Raw genomic sequence first — 14,403 nt, 5'->3', positions numbered from 1 at the left:
TGCCACGCTCATGATGCGCTCGCGGTCGTTTCTCTAGCTTCATATATACCGAATTGGTATTGCATGACGTCAATAGAAGGCGAAGTTAAATTACTCGTCTGAACATATTAATCATGATATGCGTGTCATGTAAAACAGGACTACATGCTACGCTCATAGCACGCTCGCGGCCGTTTCGCTAGCTCAACATATACCAAATTCGGTATCAGGTTGCGTGAATAGATGATGAAGGTAAATGACACGTCCAAACATAACAATTATGACATGGAAGTTATGTACGGCATAAGTTACCTCCACCACGTAACGTTGTTCTGATTTTAAACTGACATTTAAACCTTCATCATTCGTTCTTCGCATATCATCGATTCCCACTGTACGTGGGATCTGCCAATTTTTTTCAATATTCTTTTGTATATTCAAATTTTTCGTTGAATGTTCATGACATCAGCTAACGCTTTTAGAGTCAATGTAATATGCGCATCACGGAACCGAGACACATACATTTCTTTGTGTATTTAGCATTTGTATCGTTCGTGGAAGGAGGAGCGTTACTGCCTTACCGTATTTTCGTGGCTTTCTAATTAACCTACACCGCTACAGTATTTCGGAAAAAAAAAACGTTTATTCCTCCTCCTTCTAAAAGACCATATTGTTGGCTTGCACATTCTGCGTACTCCTGTGCATGCCTTAGCGCGTTGATTCAACTATTGGCCATTTCCATGTATATTTCATAAAGTGAGGTCCCACTGTGTAGTAGCCCGAAACCTCCCCTTTTTTGCGAGAGCGTTTTCGTGTCGGTATTGTGAAGGTTCTCACCGATGCTGATTTCCTGTACGTGATACACGCTATAGTCTTTAGCAAGTTTCTAAACGCGTCGACTTTGTTGTCTGCAACGAAGTTTTTTCTTTGCCGGTACACTCTAAGCCAAAACGGAGCAACAGGGGTATAGGGGTTGCTCCTTTCAGGGAGCAATTGCATTGCCACTCCCATTACTCTCCTAAAAGGAGTAACTGCAGAGGGAGGAACCGTTGCTCTCCTTTCAGTTCCTCCTTCGGGGGATGAACAGTTACTCCCTCCAGTTCCTCCCTGCAGACCAACAGTTACTCCCACCAGTTGCTCCCTGCCGACCAACCCTTACTCCCACCAGTTGCTCTTCTAAAAGCAACAGTTACTCTTTACCGTTCCTCCCACGTGTTCGCAGTTACTCTATGAAAACCAACTGCACATGCTTCCAGTTACTCCTTGGGGAAATGAGTATTTATCTCGAGTATGCTTGTCACACGCTTAACACATGGCGAGAGCTCCTTGGAAGAGCACTGCTTGGGTGCTTCTAACACAAAAAGTGGACAATATTGAAAGGAAAATAAATGCTTTATTGTTCTTTTTATGAGGCGACGTGTGACCACATGTAAAAGTAGACTTCGCCACACCACAGCCAGCACTAAACAAACACCATAATACATCAAAGGTTTTCTGCGTCATCCGTAGAAAAACAATCTTGAATTTCTAGCATAGGGCAGTCTGTGTCATCATTGGTGAGAGAAGAACAACTTCTCCAATTCTGAAGAACTCAAGTTTCGCAGCTGGTGTTTCCATCAGGCTAGCGCAGCAGAACGTCACCGCAGGCATATGTGAAGCATCTCATTGCTGCAAGAAAAAAAATAGAAGTGTGAGGTTAAACATGCCAGAATCAATTCATAACAATGAGTCACACACACTGAAGCAGCGCTTACATTTTAGGATGTCTACTGCAAAACGAAATGTGAAAAAAAAGGAAGGTTCGGCCAAACGTTACTTGGCAAGCCATATAAATGCTGATGTGGTAGACGCTCTTCACATGATGTCTCGGACAGCAATATTCTGGAAGAAAATGTGCAGCACCTCAACAAGGCATATTTGTAGCAGTTAAAGATACCCTTAGGTTCAGTTAACTTGTTTCCTATACACAGCTGAGTTACATTTCTATGAGCCCAGTCACCAATGGGCATTCTAAATGAGGTCATGTGTGTGGCAAATAACACGTACTGTCCGCTCATGTTAAAATACTTATTTAGCTCGTGCACATAGTTGCTCTCGATTCTACTGTTCTATCATACGCTGCTGCGTCTTGAATTGTGCAATACCTGTAGGCACAAGCCAAGCATGCAAAGCCTGCTTGAAAGCAACCATTTGCAGAGGCTACATGATAATCTTCAGTATATTTCTTTGTACCTGACGCAAACGGCTGGACAAAACTATAGACAAATAAATGTAGACCGTGCTACCTTCAAAAAATGCTTTAAATTTAGAAAACTAGGGTGCATTTGTTCACTCGGTTGACGAGTCACAGCCACGAGATATGTAAACGAAGCAATATATCTTAAGGCATGCACAGATATTCTGATTCTTTGTTTGACAGTGTCACAGATAGCTTGCCAATACATATATATTTGAGAGCAACAAGATGTGAAGCTTTTATTAGTTCAACGTCTTGTTGGTTCACAGCCAAACAGGTTACTGCTTGTTAGACAAATTGGAATAAGCACACCATGGTTTCCAAAAAAAAAAAAAGCATTATTAGAAATTAGCTCCCGGTGTGAATGTCTGCCTATTTATTTTGTACTGCCTTCTACATGTGCCACAAAGACATTTGTTGAGGATGTGCTACCAGTCAAGCCAAGATCGCATACTTGGTCAATGTGATGGAAATACAAACATTAGAAACACTGCCACCTCTAGTAAGAGCATAACACTTCAGTATCTTGGACTAGCAAAGAGGTGCACAAGAAAGTTAAGCCCACTCTTGCGGAACTTTGAACGCGAATATTTCAGAGTGGGGGAGGTCAACATGCTGTGGCACTTTTAAACCCACGAAACATCTGCAGAAAACAGGGTAAAGGCAAGTCAAGAAACGCTGTTATGAAGGCCTGCGCATGGACAGCTTTGTGAATCTAGGCCCAAGTGTTATGCTTTGTGCAAGCCAAAATCCATGTAAATAGGGAAAGCATACTTTTAGGAGTACCAGCGTAAACAAATCTTGGCAGTTGGCTTTTTAGTACAAACAGCAATCCCTGCAATGAAAACATAAACATTTTATCTTAACGGTAACAGTGTGAGCACACACACGGGCCAGCGGAGCCATGTCGAATTGTCAGTGCCGGTGTAACCATGTGGCATAATGAACTATTCTCTGGCCAACACATGCACAGTTTGCCCCTAAAAAGCGATGCTTTCATATACGTGGTACAAAAAGTCTGCACTTACCAAAATTCACTTGCTTTCTGTACTTTAGCATCGTTGGGAGCATATTTATCTGCAGTATAACCAAATTTGTGTCATATCCCTGAAAAAAAAGTAAAAGACATGCATCAAATATTGTTTCATTTGGTAGCAGTGAAGTCAGGTTAAGAACAGCCAAGTGGGAATCAGCGGAATTATGTGCATGCGGCAAATCCCAAACGGCGTTATTGAGGTTGTCGAAATTTTCGTCGATTGGTATTAACGTCGATATGCGACTTCAACGGCATGCCAAGTTTTCACAGCGCATAAAGATTTCATGATGCAGAATAATGACAGCGCTAACGAGAACATACAGCATTTATGATTGTCTTTTACAATATTCAGTTTTGCTAAGGTTTTACATCACTAAAGAAATCTGAAAGATTTGGGTCATTCCTCCTCCAATTGTTCTGTCAATATGTAAACTGCTCGCTTGATGGTGCGCTTATAAAATAGTACGTTCAGCGCAGAGCTGAAGCAAGTGACGCAGTGATGTGGGCAGATTTTTTTTTTTTTTAGGCGTGAGGGGAGGGGGGGGGGGGGGTCCGCTTATCTGAATAGGCCGGGCAAGCGAATATGGTCGTCAATTTGGGCTCCCTACGCCCGGCCAAAAAAAATTCTGTGCGCAACCGCCTGGCTATGCCAGTGAAGTGATGCGACAATGATTTGTTCACTTACTGATTTACATACACTTTACATCTCTAAAAAATGCGGCCCAAGGCCCCAACACTCAGCCGTTAACATTACATAAAGCCAATGGTAGAAAAGTGCCAATATGAATGCAGCTACAACCCCGCCCCAATGTTTTTTCAAGCGAGGTAGTGTTGCGGAAATGAACTTTTAACTGCAAAAGTACACTGGCACTGCAGTGGTGACAGGGGAAGCAAGAGGGTATGCAGGCGGTAATAGAGGTAATTTAGTCCGATACGGCTAGCAATGGATACGGTGAATAAGAGCAAATCATTTCTCTTTCAATAGCGCAACCACTCAACAATGTATTGTAAGAGCATTAAATGTTGCTGGAAATGCCACTCACCTGCACGCTGATGCATGCTCGGTCCTTTGTCCGACGAGCGAACAGGCTTGCAGATAGCTGAAGACGTGTTTACGATGTGTTTGTTCCACCCAGCAGCAAAATCCACAACTACTTCGCGCTCCATAAAGATAAATATACACTAACCTTCATCACGAATAAGCAGAAACGCAAATCTGCGGCACACACACACGATCAAAACATAGCTCACAAGCTCGCCCGTCCATGTGCTCGCCAGCCACAGACCATATGAAAATGAGTAAGTAGTGCGAACGGGAACCTAGTTGCGCCGAAAAAAAAAAAACGTCCAGCAGTGGCAGCACAGGCGTCAGCGCAATAATTTCAGTGTGTTATCCTAATACAATTATAAAAAAAAACTGAGGTACACTAAAAGTCATAAATAAATATAAAAAGTTGAGTGTAATTTTTATTTAGTGCTAGTCAAAATAAACACTGAATAAAAATTACTTTGTAACTTACATCGTTTGCTACACCAGCGCCACTTTTGTCGTGCGGGCGCAGATGGCGCAGATTTGTCATTCTGCCCTCAAACTATACGGTGAAGCGTGCTACTAAGTGTATGGCTGATGAGAAGCGCGTCTGGGTCCGCTTTTTTTTTTTTCTTCTCCGATATATCTGGGCGGGGGGGGGGGGGGGGGGGGCTCTTTATGCACGTGTTTCGGTGCTTGATCGACTTTGACGCCCTTACTTCGCGGACGAACGGCGTGTCTAGGCTTTTTTTATCGTTGTTTTGCACGTGTTTCGGCATTCGGTCCGCTTTGACGTGCCAACTCTCGATTCTGCTGCTGCGTGTGTTAGGTATTTGCCGTACTGTATTCTCAGGCCTTCTGTGTTCAGCCAGCGCTGCTATCTTATTATCTACGGATGCTAAAATAAATCACTGTTTTGGCTTGGTGAAGTTTGGCACACAGAACAAACAATAATCTGGCCCATAAATATCAATGTGGGCGGCATGCATATTTGTGTGCGGTGTCCTGCCGGGGAGTAACCGTTGCGTGACGAGAGCATTTACAGCGGTTCCTCCTTCCGTTGCTCCCTTACAAACTTAAGATGAATACAGTTGCTCCCCCATTCTCGAACAAGTCGGCCATCTTGTTCCGCTTGATCTTTTCGGAGAGTAACAGTCGGTCTGAAGGAGTAAAAACAGCCGTTGCTCCCATTTTGGCCATTTTTGGCTTAGAGTGTGGAATACTATGAGATATATCCGAACGCCATGGCTGGTTTTCGCCGTCACCGATGTTCGATCGACAATGTTATAGATCTCGTCACATATGTCCAGCAACAAAAGGCAGGTAAACAACTATCTGCAGCCATGTTCCTTGACGTAAAAGAAGCATACGACAACGTTCATCATGACGCCATCCTCGAAGCCATTGAGTCAGTGGGCCAAGGCGGACAACTGTATTGTTGGACACGCAGTTATTTACAAGGGCGGACCTTGTTTGTGAACACTGCAGATGGTCCAACCTCCCAACACCCAACGCATCGTGGAGTCCCGCAAGGTGGCGTCTTGAGTCCAACCCTCTTCAACCTCGTTCTCATTGGTCTTGTAGAACGACTACCAAGTGTGGTCAAGTTATCCATGTACGCTGATGACATCTGCGTCTGGACATCTGGCGTGACAAGACCTCAGGTACGCGCAAGACTTCAGAAAGCTGTGACGTTGGTATCAGTGTACCTCAAGGACCAGGGTCTGAAAATCTCGCCAGCGAAATGCGCATTGATTGCTTTTAGTCGAAAGCCAACGAGACCATACGCTATATCAATCGAAGGCCAAGTCATACCATATGTCAGGATGCACAGATTTCTAGGCATATTCATTGATAGAGACCTCTGCTGGGGCCCACATGTGGCCCACTTGAAGAAGAGGCTGACAGAAATTGTTAACTTATTCAAGTATCTCGGAGGAAAAACCTGGGGGACTTCAGTACATGCAATGATGCAAATGTACAAGACGCTTTTTCTTGGCTATTTGCGCTACAGTTTGCCTGTGTTGACCAACACCTGTAGAACCAACATTCGGACTCTCGAAAGCATCCAGGCTATGGCTCTGCGAGTTTGTCTGGGGCTACCGCGATGTTCATCAACAGCTGAGACAATGGAGATCGCTAATGACTACCCGCTAAAGACGCATATCATGATGGAAGTGCTCAGAGCACACGTGAGGCAACTAACTCGTGCCCCTGCCCATCATCTAGCTTTACTGCCAGAAGCCCGACCTCGTGCCTCATTTTGCCAGACAGTCTTGTCATATCGCACACGCATTCCTACAGGATATACAACTCCATCGAGGATTTCAACTCCCCCATGGAGTATGACCTATGTACATGTTGAACTCATGGCTCCAGGCATAGGGTCAAAAGCCCGGCTCTCGTCTCCAGCGCTAAAGCAGCTTTTTCTTCTCATGTTATACGAGAAATACAGTGAGAATACTCATCTATATACTCACGCTTCAACTAAAGTGGATGGGTCTGCAGGGTCGGTGATCTTTCCTGCAACAGCGACAACGGTGAAGTTTCGTTTATACCACCAGACATCATCGACAGCTGCGGAACTTGCTGCTCTACGTAGCGCAATTTAAGTTATTAAACACCAAGAAGCCAAGAAATGGAGCGTGTTCACGGACTCTAAGGCAGCACTACAGTGTTTGATATTCGCCTTACGCCGGGGACCTCATGAACAACTAGTGCTGGAAATTAGAGAGCTGCTTCACCACCTCTTTGACGAAGGACACAGAATCACGTTTCAGTGGCTTCCAAGTCACTGCGGCATATTGGACAACGAACACGCCGATGCAGCTGCCCGATCAGCACACGAAGATAGTGAAGAAAAATCTATACCATTTTCAAGGACTGGTGTTGCAATGACCATCCGGAAAATCGCTAATGCAGAATTAAAATCCCTGTGGAACACCGAGTGCTTACGGCACACGCGACTGCGTAGACTGGACACGTCTCGTCGACTCCGGCCTCCGTCTGGACTCTCTCGACTCGAGACAACGGTGCTTTGCCGACTATGGCTTGGTGTCGCCTTCACCAAAGCTTTCGCCTTCCGAATCAGCATGGAAGACAGTGCTGCTTGCGGTCATTGCGGCAGCGATGAAACTATAGAGCACGTTCTCTGTCACTGCCCTCATTACAGCGTGCAAAGACGGCAACTAGCTGCTGAGTTAGCTCGCCTTGACGACAGACCTCTGTCTGAACAATCAGTGCTGGAAAGACGACATGATTTGTGTGCTCACAGAAAATCAGTGAAGACCTTACTGAACTTTTTGCGTGGCAGCGGCCTATTGTATAGACTGTAGCAGCCCAGCTCCCCCCCCCCTTTTTTTTTTTCGCGCGCGTCTATTCCCCTATTCGCTTTCTTTCCAATCATTCTTCCCCATTCCCCCTTTCCCTAGTGCAGGGTAGCAAACCTGATGCTCCATTTTCTGTTTAACCTCCCTGCCTTTCCCTCATTTTATTCTCTCTCTCTTCGTATTGACTTCAAGCTATGCACAAAAAGTACTGAGAGGAGACAGGTTTTTACCTTTTCAAACGGTGTTTCGGGAGATACACCAGGAGAGCGGTCATGCCGGCAGATTCGGCCTGCTGTGCAATTGCCATATACGTTGGGGCCCATCTTCTACTTCCAGTGGTCGCAGCAATCTTAATCCAAACCAGGCTCTCGATGAACGCGTGCTTGCAGAGGCCATGAACTATCGAATCACTGCCGGCTCGCTGACCGTCATGATGAAACAGTGCCCCGTTCTTCACGTGGCTTTCACGTGCAGCCTACGTAGTACGTACGGATTACCATGAAGCTGATAAGCCGCCCTCACGCAGCAAAAAATTCGGTGTTGGACTGATTTTTCGTGTCGGGCTCGCGGCGTGGTTTTCCGGTCCGTGAAGCGACAAAGCGAGCAGGTTTGCAGTGAGTTCTACCCAGCGTTGCCAGATTCTACCAAGAAACCAAGTGAATACTCATCAAAAAAGAAGCCCATAAACAAGCGAAACAAAAATGATTTTTTTTTGCATTCCTGATAATATTTGCAACTATAAAAACTGAAATACGAAGGCCAGCTTTTAAATTACCTTATTGTTTTGAACAACAGAACTATGAGCAATTATGAGCGAAGACACACTATAGCTGCTTCATAAAATTTTCTCCGTGGTCGTCACTCCATTCGGCTGAGAGTGAGCCCACGTTTAACGTTGTTTGTGATTTCCCTCCGCGTATGTTTGTCCGAATGCTTACTTGAATTTCCCGCAATCTATGTTTAAACACTCAGCCACTGGCGCGGGTCAGGGGTTGCGGCCATGCCCCCCTAGTCGCATAAAGGAAGGGGGGAGTCTACCTCCTTCACTGACCTAAAACGACGGGGAAGGGGCGCTGGGATTAAGCTTTACCTCCCTTGGTGGAGAATCTTGTGCACGCATTATGAACTAAAGTACTCGAACATCGACAAACTCGCTATAGTCGCTATTAGAGAACTCGGCAAAAGTTCATTTGTCCACCTGATGATCACTAAAGTGACTATATTGGCGGGAAAAGTGCGAATAAGCAACCAAAGTATTCTACTAGAGCCTGGAAAATTCTAAAGAGGTTGACATCTGAGATAAGACGTTTACGCAATAATAATAATAATAATAATAATAATAATAATAATAATAATAATAATAATAATAATAATAATAATAATAATAATATAACGTCCTTGTATGACGCTCGAGTAGATTACGGAGGATTGATGGTTTACCGGGATTACCTTCCGGAACATGCGCCCTCATCCTGATTCCCTTCGTGGATATGGCGTCATTTTTTCAGAATACTACAGTTATGTTTAGGCACAACGGTAATGAGGCGCGCGAAGTTATGAAAGCACTTGTCGATAAGAACCATGCAGAGAGTTGTAGCAGCTCTAAGTTATTCGTAGGTGGGGTAGATAGACGCTTTTTGGCTTGTATTCTTTATTTTTGTTCTCATACAAATTGTTGCTGCCTAGGTCGTGTTAAGCCATAAAAAACAGTTTACCGGTGTTGTTTTTTGTTTTATTACTTACCGGTCAGTGTGGGAACAGGATTGCGACTGTGCAGTTCGTTTGGGTCACTTCTTTTTTTTGCTCCCGATAATAAACCTGCCAGGTTCGAGCAAGCGATCGTAGTGTCCACTTCTTATCCATTAGTCTGGGCTCATTTAAATATTATGAACAATTCCGCAAACAACGCGTATGCAACAAAAAAAAAGTCACAGCATATCTACGGACTGAATGATGATGTGTGGGGCGAAGCATCCGTCTAACCATGGGTCGCTATGTCCGTCCGGGCGTCTCTGTCTTATTGTCCGTCCGTTTACTGAACACTCCAATTACCACCATCTCGCATCTTTTCATCATGTATTATTAATATACAAGTACCGCCATCTAGTGGACATTCAAAGAACTAAACGAGAAGTGGTTACTAACTTCATACATCGAGGACGCATGACCCATGGTTTAAGGAGCTTCGCCCCAAAAAGTTTATCCCCTGTGGAAGATACCCACACTATCGGGTATGTGCCACGGTGGTTACAAACTATAATGAGGAATAACGGGATACGCCATAAGGAACTTCGCTTTTAAATAGGAGCCCAAGTCTGCTTATTAGAATTGTAAACACAGCCGGCTCTGTCGCTTTCACCCTCTCTGAGGCCAAGTGTAAACGCACCTTCCCTTTTCCTGTATTTCCCTATTTAGGCGGTTTGATAGCATGACACAATAAAGATTTCTGTCTCAACACTACTTTGTTACGTTAAGCTCTTGATATCACCTAGCTTCGAAGTTTCTTAAAGGGGACCTGCCACACTTCTTGAGCGTGGTCCGAAAACACATCCGATCTGTAGTCGAAGTTTTTATGCCGCAGAGCTTTCGTCGGGATGAGAGAAAGACTGAACCAATTGTAGCTTGCGACGAATCTTTGTAAAGTCTTTTCGTAACGTACGGACTGACTGAACTGATTATAAAAATAATTGCAGTGGTCAATACGTGAAGCACTGAGCTCCTTTCGTAAATCTATTCCATGGCCACTTCGGAAAGTGTTCCTGGCCTCGTGCATTTATGCTTCACTCGGCTTGTAATTACTTCTCCAATTTTCTATTTACTTTATTTTGCTCTTTCACGTGGTAGCATTTACGTACTCCAGCGCGGCAGCGTACGACTATAGCACGGTTGTTGAGTTGGTGTGATTGCACAGCTTTCGCCGCAAAATATGCAGCGTTCTCCTCCTTGGAAAGAGCAGGTGCAGAGGCGCGGGCAAGATGTCTTGGTCCGATTGACTGCCGTGGGCATGTGGTGCACCGTTGCTTCCAGCAGTCACCGAAAAAAAAACGCCATAAATCGGTACAATAGCACAAAAACAAGAATTTATTTATAATTGTTCTAGCAATCTATGCGTCAACACAATGACAACTTCTATGCAAAAAAAAAGAAAGAAAGAGGAGAACAAGGGTCTCTGTACAGGCTTGGCACAATAAACTTCACGGATTGTAGCACGTCACAGGTCGCTGCTGGTCATTGTCGATGTGTAAAGCGGGTATAACGAGGCGAATCGAGCGTGGTTGCCCTTGGCACCGGAAAGTTGCTGACTAGTTTGTTATTACACCACTGGACGAAGAAGAGTTCAGCAGTGATGGGCTGGAAACCATAGGCGAATGCCAATGTTACAGGTAGCAATCCGCATGTGGCTTGCAACGAAGGCAAAGCCTTCTTCGGTGGCAACAGGACGTGTCACTGCACCTTCCTTGACTACACTCGGCGACAACTTTTCTTGGCAACGAAAGGAAAGCTACGGATGCGGAGCTTCTCCCCTTGTACCACTACGCGAAGAAGTCCGTTTTGGCGCGTGGCTCGTAACGTTATAAAATGTGACGGGGGTGCACCATCAGCATTTCATGTAGACGCAGACACCGCTTAACGCTTGAGGTGCACGTAAAAAGGCAGGAGGACTTTCTCGCACGTTCGAAAACGCGAAGTCACAGAGAAGAAATTAAAGTAAATACCACTATCTTAATGGTGGGAGCTGCGTCCTGTCTCAAATACCTCCACGTAGAAAAAAGTCAGTGTCACCGCAAGAGCGGATCGACGAATGCAATAGCAACAGCTTGGTTTGTTACGCTGAGAACGGCCAGCAAATTGAAACGTGCAGTGTGCGCGCACAAATGACGCACGAAAACAACACACACGGGACGAGAGCGAACTAACAACGTTTACCGCTCGACACAACGCGCTGTTTAAACAAAACGATGCACCAAACGTAATCACAGGTACAGATGAGTGCAAACTAACACGTGTCCCAGTTCTTCGCTGTGTTTGAAAAGCGCGCTTTTTTTCTCAAACGGCGCCTGTCCAGCGAGCGAAGTGATCGTTGCGCACCCGACCACCAAACGCAATCGTTCCGGTCAATGTCGAATGTGCGCGATAATCCCCACCGAAAGATAAGTGTGCACGCACAAGCGTCTAACCCCCCCCCCCCCCCAATTCGCTGGGCAAAGAACGCGTGGGAGATTAGCGCGCGTTGGCGCAACGCGACTTGTTATATCGAGCGTGGGCGGCTTGCTTACTTTCTTTCTTGCGTTTTCATATATGTAGATACGTATACATATACAGTGCATGACGCTGACGCAGGCGGCGAAAACCAGCCGAGATTGTCCATATAATCGCTATCGTAATAATAAAGGGAAGCTTCTATATTTCACGGTGCAAATACGGGCGCTGTTGTGGAACTACATTCACTGGCGGTAGGATGCCCGCGATATGGCTCTGTAGCCTTCGCTCCAATGCCAAGAAAAGTTGTCTCCGAGTATAGATGGTTCTGGAGGGCATCTGGTCGTCCAGGTGGAGCAGCGGGCTTTACCTGCACACAAGAGGGCGAAGGTCATCAAAGGCCTGTACGTAGGACAAAGGGCAACCTAACCTACAACCTGCACTGCGTTATTTCACGGGAATGAAAGCACTTGGTGGGACCTTGGTAGTTGCATTTACCCGAGCCACGTCAGTGACAGAGTGATAAAAAATGATAGAAGTATCACTGTGGGAAACTCAAGGAACGCTTTCTGCCAAAGACGTTACAAGGTTCCATAAAAAAACAAAAAAAATCTTGTTGCGCCATCAGCAGCATAATCCTTACAGAGCAAGCCAGCAGATTTTGTTATTCCCACAATCCCCCTCAGTAGGTTCGCCACTGTTAATTGCTGATAGAGGTTATGTAAAAGGTGAAATCATTCGGTGACCTACTCGTTGCGTCATTCGCATAGTGTGACACCTGGTTGTTCCGCTGTTATTCTAAAGCACTTTATTACTCATGTGAACGCGATTTCTTTTCTGACAAAAAGCCTGCGTAAGGCCATGTAGTTTGCAGAGGAGTCCCAAACAGCGGTGTGGCTCAGTCAAAAAAAAAAAAAAAAACCGACGTAGCTCTGCGGTAGAATACTGCACTCACGCGCTTGGTGTTTGTTTATTTACTGTGCTTTTTTATTATTTCTTGTGATAGTGGTTACGGACACCAGCGGCTAAGGCAGCGAGCAACTACGGCGCATGCAACCAATGCTGTGATGTCATAACAGCTTTCGCTGCAAAACGTGATCGTGCATGCCGTAGCACACGGCAACCTGGCGACACAAAGTGCTGCTGGTGCATCGAACAAAACCATCCGATACCGAAGGTTTTGTTCCGATACATCTTGCAAGAACCGCACCCCCCCCCCCCAGAAAAAATAAATAAATAAACGTCCTTTCGTGCACCCTCATCTGGCAATGCTACTCGCAGAGTTCGTCCGGGATCTCGGTGTAAGCTAGCCACTCTTGACAAGGGAGAGCATCCGCGGGAGAGCCCTCCACACAGCACGTGACCCTCGGCTTACGAGGACCCAAACGTACTCTGGAACGTTGATTGATATGTGGGGTTCAATGTCTCAAAACCACCACATGATTATGAGAGACGCCGTAGTGGAGGGCTTCAAAAATTTCGACCAGCTGGGGTTGTTTACCGTGCACCCAAACCTGAGCACACGTGCGTATAAGGCTTTTTCGCCTCCATCTTAAATGCAGCCGCCGCAGGTGGGTTTTCGAACCCGCGCACTCTGGGACGTTACCAGCCAAAAGCAATCACCATCTGACTTGAGTTCGAATGAATTTGACTTTCAGCACTTCGTGGCCTTCTGGCATTTTTTTCCGGCTCAGTGTCGGAATAAAAAGTAATGGCACCCCGGTGCATCTGGCTGTGTCGCCTATTTATCAAGGTAAGGTTGTTGAGCGATACTTTGCGATATTCCTTAAAATTATTTTTGAAGATTCAATATTTAGCTTTCACGAAATTATCCGTTATTTCACACAGTTCAAGCTGCAGAAAGGGTATTCATGACATTGCTCAAAGACAACTAGATAGATTTATTCAGTGCCAGAAACTCCGTGGGCTACATCCATCTCGGAGTCTTGTAAATCCTTGCGATAGTGAGAACCAGCAACGATCACACGCACTGCGACGATGCAAAGCAGAGCTAAGAAGTTGAAAGGCTTCTGTAAAACGCATGAGAGCTGTTCGATTACCGGTGTCACGACGGCGAAGCACACCTAATTGGCATTTAAAAAGTACTGGCTTGTAACAAACACAGAATTGTGAGCAACTGTGCATCTTAAGACCACAATGTGGCAATCTCGTGCACTTCAAATTATGTGTACAATGAGTCAAGATTCCAGAATCTCACTTGCCTGCCACCGTTAACTGTGGCGCTGCTGGATTGGTTCCGTTGAGAACGACGTCGATCCTCGACGTCGTCCGATACCGCGGTCATTACCGGCTTGCGGCTGGTTCCTCGCGGGGCCATCTCTTACGAAACTTCAACAGCGTGGTCAGTCCCACAAAGACCTTCAACTCGTCTCTCCCAAGGGGGAAACCGCAGAATTCGCTCGGGTCATCCACCACAGCCAGCGCGTATTCGGCTGCCGCGTGCAATGCCAACTGCTCCCGTGACGCTTTTTCCTCCTCGGGGAGGAACAGCAGCTTCATGTACAGGGCGTCACCTCCCAGACGCTTGAACAGGCGTAGGAGTTCCTGCACCATGGAATTGGAAAGATTCAAT

The 14,403-nt window shown here is 45.7% G+C and overlaps 1 long non-coding RNA gene across 2 annotated transcripts; it reads right to left on the bottom strand.

Annotated features, from left to right (window-relative positions):
* Positions 1 to 1,352: 1,352 nt before the first annotated feature.
* On the bottom strand, positions 1,353 to 4,531 carry LOC142803798 (uncharacterized). Of its 2 annotated transcripts, XR_012894293.1 has the most exons (4): positions 4,295 to 4,531; positions 3,244 to 3,322; positions 2,990 to 3,050; positions 1,353 to 1,860 (listed from the first exon to the last, which is right to left on the bottom strand). It is a non-coding gene; the product is annotated as an uncharacterized LOC142803798 (long non-coding RNA). The 2 variants fall into 2 exon arrangements; XR_012894294.1 differs by lacking the exon at positions 2,990 to 3,050.
* Positions 4,532 to 14,403: the final 9,872 nt, after the last annotated feature.

Source organism: Rhipicephalus microplus, chromosome 3 (genome assembly GCF_043290135.1).
Source record: "Rhipicephalus microplus isolate Deutch F79 chromosome 3, USDA_Rmic, whole genome shotgun sequence".
Taxonomy (NCBI): Eukaryota; Metazoa; Arthropoda; class Arachnida; order Ixodida; family Ixodidae; genus Rhipicephalus; species Rhipicephalus microplus.
The sequence above is the reverse complement of the archived record's forward strand: the minus strand, read 5'-3'. Positions and strand labels throughout refer to the sequence as shown.